Source organism: Pinus tabuliformis, chromosome 2_1 (assembly GCF_031772625.1).
Source record: "Pinus tabuliformis cultivar Carrire ecotype Pingquan chromosome 2_1, CPIR1, whole genome shotgun sequence".
NCBI classification, from domain to species: Eukaryota; Viridiplantae; Streptophyta; class Pinopsida; order Pinales; family Pinaceae; genus Pinus; species Pinus tabuliformis.
This window is the reverse complement of record NC_142299.1, coordinates 813,072,229-813,077,293: the sequence shown is the minus strand read 5'-3', so window position 1 is coordinate 813,077,293 and position 5,065 is coordinate 813,072,229.

Here is a 5,065-nt window from a genome sequence, read left to right as displayed (position 1 = left end):
GCTAAAAAAACATTCCCTAATATACAATCAACAGGGATGTCTGCTATGGCAAACTTCATGTATACACAGTGGGTATCAAAACATAGTGAAGCTCTAGGAATTTCATATTTGAGTTTCTTATTTCCTAGGCCTATAACTTCTCTTTCAGCAGAGACCCAATATTTCGCTGGAACATTTCTGATGTTAAGAATATTAATATCTGCACCAGAATCTAATAATGCAGTCATGAAAAATATATGGCCTTGGATACAGATTTTTACCTTGACATGATGTTGCTGATATGTGATGGTAAATAATCTCATATCTTGAAAGCCAAAATTTGGGTCTGACCTTCCTTCAGCAACTTGAATTTCTTGGCTATGGGCTATTGTGTTCCAGGATTCTTCTTCTTTTTCTTCTTGAATCTCCTTGCCTTTCTTAATTTCTGCAATTTGAGCTTTGATTGCAGAAATCTCTGCTTTGAGTTGGTGGATTTCACCGCTTACTTCTCCCAAAGTCAGGGATCTTACTTTCCCTGGTTTCTGGTGATGCATCTGGAAAGACTTAGTGTTTCTTTCATAGGATGCATCGACAAACAAAGGTTTCTTACCTGATTCTTTTGAGGCTTTTGATTTAAGCTGATCTGTGAATGCTTCTATCAGGCGGTTCTTCATGGCTCCTTCTTCCATTGTCCTAATATGTGATAAAATCTTCATTTCTGCTTCTTCTTCAGCAGATGCCATTAGGACTTTTTCTTTAGGAGGCTTTGTTCTTTCTTCTTCTTCTTCGCTGGAACTGTACAGAAATTCAGAATCATCTTCATAAAATATATGACATGCACATTCTTCTGAATTAGAACAAGAACATTCAGATGATTCAGAATCAGTATACTGGCCCATATTAACTTGAAATTCTTCTTCTGAAGTGCTAAAAGAATCAAGAGACGATTCCTCTAATTGGTGCTGCTGGGCTGAGTCTTTGATAATAAGATTTGGGCACCTTTCTGTAGCATGGGTCTTTGATTTGCATCTCAGGCAAAAGCTTGGACCTGAATGCTCTTTTTTAACCTGTTTGGCCTTTTGAGCATAAACAGCTGTCTTTTTTCCCTTATTAAGCTTTGATTCTTCCCCTTGGGGACATCTTGAAGCTGTATGCCCAGTCTGGCCACACAACCAGCAAGTAATTTTGTTCCATTTTTCTTGCTTGGATGTATGCAAATGGATGTCAGAAGGAGTATAATAATGGGTTTTTGGGATATATTTGTAGTGGCCCTTCTTTTTATGGCTTTTATCCCTTGTAGAATACCTCCTTTTATTTTTTGGATAATCCCTTCGATTTTTGTAGAAAGTCTCTTTGAATTCTCTTTTGGCCCTCTTCCTAGACTTTCTCTTTTTGACCAATGGGTCATCTATTGTCAGACCATATTTGCTGCAAATGGACTTTCTATCTGGCAGTCTGGACAGTTTTTCCAAAGACTTGTTTACCTTCGATCTGGTACAAAGACTTACCAGTGTCTTTGTAATAAGGGAATAAATTTCTCCCCATGTATAAGACTCAAAAGGTAACTGAAAGATTTCTTGCAATCTAATATAGTCAACAAATCTAGAGGGTAGAGCAGCTAGATATACCTGCTTCCAGAGCAAGTTTTTGGAATCTTTCACCTCATAGATTCGCTACATCCAATCTCTATGGAAATCATCAAATTGAGACATCTTATGACATTTGAGGTTCATCAAAATGACCTCATGTTTGTTGGCAATTTCTGTCTCACAACCACACCAATGTTCTAGAATCATTGATGTTAGCGCACCAATCATATTGCTTATTACAGTACCATCAGGATTATGAATAACATCTCCTTTTTCATCCTTGAGCACTTCTGCTTCCATGGTCTCAATAAGTTTAGGAGAAGATTCAGTTTCCCACCATCTAAGAAGAGTACCTGTAAAACATTGGATGATGGTTCTGCAAGGATCTACCTCTGATTTTCCTCTAAGACACATGAGTTTATATTCAGTATACATTAAATCAATCATCTGGCGAATTTGGCCAATGCTCATGTTGTCTATGTTCCATTCTCTGTGGGAATCAGGGAAGAAAGTATGGGCTTCAGGCAATTTTCCCTTCCCTTCAATGTCAGGAGCAGAGTATCTGGAAAATCTATGTTCAAGAGGCTCATAGATTGGGAGGATTTGTGTTTCCTGATATTTTTGTTCTTCTGTTTCTGGTTCCCTGAATAAGGAAGCAATACTGATGTGTTCAGACTGATCAGTCTTTGAGATGGTTTCTTTGGGGAACAGCAGAGGGAATTTCTGTACATTCCTTATTGGATTCTCAATCTTTATATTTCTTTTTACCAAGAAAGAATTTGGAACTGGCTTTTCAACTTTTGTGACCTTTCATATCCTTCATGATATACTGGGTCCATGGCTGTTCTGTTAACTCCGTAATCTGTCCACCAATTCTGAAACCATTCACATTGTAGATTTTTCTAGGATGCTGCCATTGTACTGAATTTCAACTTTGTGTAATGGGTTTCTTCTCTGTCATCAACATTCATGAAGTCCCACCACAGCTTTTTATAATCTGAAAAATCATAAACTGTGTCAGGGAACATTACTTTGGGATCATTTCTGGGCCATCGAGCAAACGGTTGGACTTGGGGTTGGTTGATCCACAAGTCTCTAGTTCGGTAGATGCAATAATAGCTTTCATAGATTCCTGTGTCACGGCCTCCATGGTGCCAGATACATCCAATGTCATGAAAATTCGTTTCCAGGGCCCGTCTTGCGGTTCCAGCATCTGCTTTTGCTTTGTCATACATCATATCATGGATCCATTTTCTGCCCTTTGGGCACACCTTTCTTTCAGGTACATAATGTTGGAGATCAGTGTGAGGCTGTAAGTTGGCATCAAGGACTTTTGTGTTCCTTAATTGCCATGTGGGTCTCCAATTATCTCTGTATGTATCCCAGTCTTGATTATCTGGAATGGTTCTCAAGACCTCTTGTTTTTGGTGCTGGTCCCACTCAGTAATAATCATCATGATATGCGCTACATTTTGTTCAAGGTATTCCCTGCTGAGAAAGTCAGGAAGACAATTTTCCTCTCCTTTGATGTGCTCAATGGAAAAATCAAAATTTGCAAAGAGCGCTTGCCATCTGGTAAACTTTGCTTCTTCTGGTTTCTTGATGTCCTTGGATAGGACTTTCTTCATTGCTGACGCATCTGTTCTGAGAAGAAAAGGCTTGTTTATTAGATATACTGCAAACTTGCTGATGCAATTCCATGCAGCTTTCACTTCTCTTTCAATAACAGAATAATTCTGTTCTGCTGGGTTCCATACTCCTGAGGCAAACTGTACCACTTGTTCTTCTTTGGCAACTTTTTGTTTTAGAATCCCTCCCCAGCCTATGTCACTAGCATCGGATTCAACTATCTTGAATGCCTCATCATCTGCTATGTATAGTATAGGCAAGGACTTTACCTTTGCTTTGATTTCTTGCACTGCTCTGGTATGGACATCTGACCATTGAGGGGGATTTTTGCCAAGCCGCTTATTGAGCACATTTCTGTCACTGGCACAGTCTTGATAAAAACTGCTTACATAGTTTAGGCAGTGAAGGAACCTTTGCAGTTGTGTCTTGTCTTTTAAGACATCTGGAAATTTGTCTGCAAAGTCAATGGCATGTTGTTGCAGAGAGATTTGGCCATTAGAAATCTGGTGGCCTAAGAACTTTATAGAAGTCTGGAACACTTCTATTTTCTTTTTACTAAATTTTCTTTTTACTAAGCACAAGCCCATTTTTCTTGACCAACTTCATGAAAATATTTACATGCTTAAAGTGATCATCAATATTTTTGGAAAAAATTAAAACATCATCAATATATACAAGTAGCCAATCAAAATATGACAATGGTTCTTTAAATACGGTCCTCTGTTCGAGAATTTAATGGATATGTACCTTTTTTTTATAATTTAATAATAAAAATATATATATAAGATTGTTTTTCATGGTTCTTCTTGAAATACGGTCCTCTTTTTGAGAACTTAATGGATATGTACTCTTTGCTTTTTCTTTTTTTTTGGGGGGATATTATGTTAATGTACTTTTATTATTTTTATGTTATTAAATGTATTTATTTTGGAATATAATTAGTTTAATTTAATTATTGATAACTATTAAATGATTGGTAGAGATTTAATTTTTATGGAATATTTTAAAATCGTTTTTAATAATATTTCCAAATTGAAAATTGAGATTTATTTTTAAAGTAGTTATATTTTTTAGTCATTCTAATTTAAATTGATTAACTAAAAGAATTAACCTATGAAATAAGTTATAATTTTTAAGCATATGATATTGAGATGCCATGGTATTATAACAAAATTTATTTATACATTAAGAAATTCTATAGTAAAATAGATAGTACTAAATTTGCATGGTTAGAAAAGAAACCAAGTGTTTGTTGGAAGGAGAAATTTTCATGCAAGCATAAAACTGCATAGTTATAAAAGAAACTACTTGTTGGTGGACGAATAGTCTTGTTTCCATAGTGAAGGTGCATGATGTGATTTATTTTTTATAGCATAAAGTTATAAGATTTTTTTTGTTTGTTAGTATTGTGAGTTTTGAGATGACTAGCATATTTAATATGTGGTTTGGGTAGTTTCGACCTAGGGGAATTTATGCTATTATGTCATATTATCTAGGGATCACACACGGCCTCGACCACACTAACCCTTAGCATGGCTGGGATTTTGCCCATAAAGTTTCAAACTAGTGACCTTTTCACCACAGAATGTCTTACATCTAAGTTGTCAAAATCATCTAGGGATCACACTAGGCCTCACCACAACATTCTTTAACATAAACAATTTTTTCCCTATGAAATTTCAAACCGGTGACCTTTTTATCATAAAATACTTTAACAAAACACCCTCGCCCTTTATTCAAAACTTTATAAACTTAAATTCTTATAATATTTTTATAAATACGTATCCACTAAAAATATGTGAACCGGGTCCATTAATCTATTTAAACTTTATGGTAATTCACACATTTATAAGGAATGAATACCCACT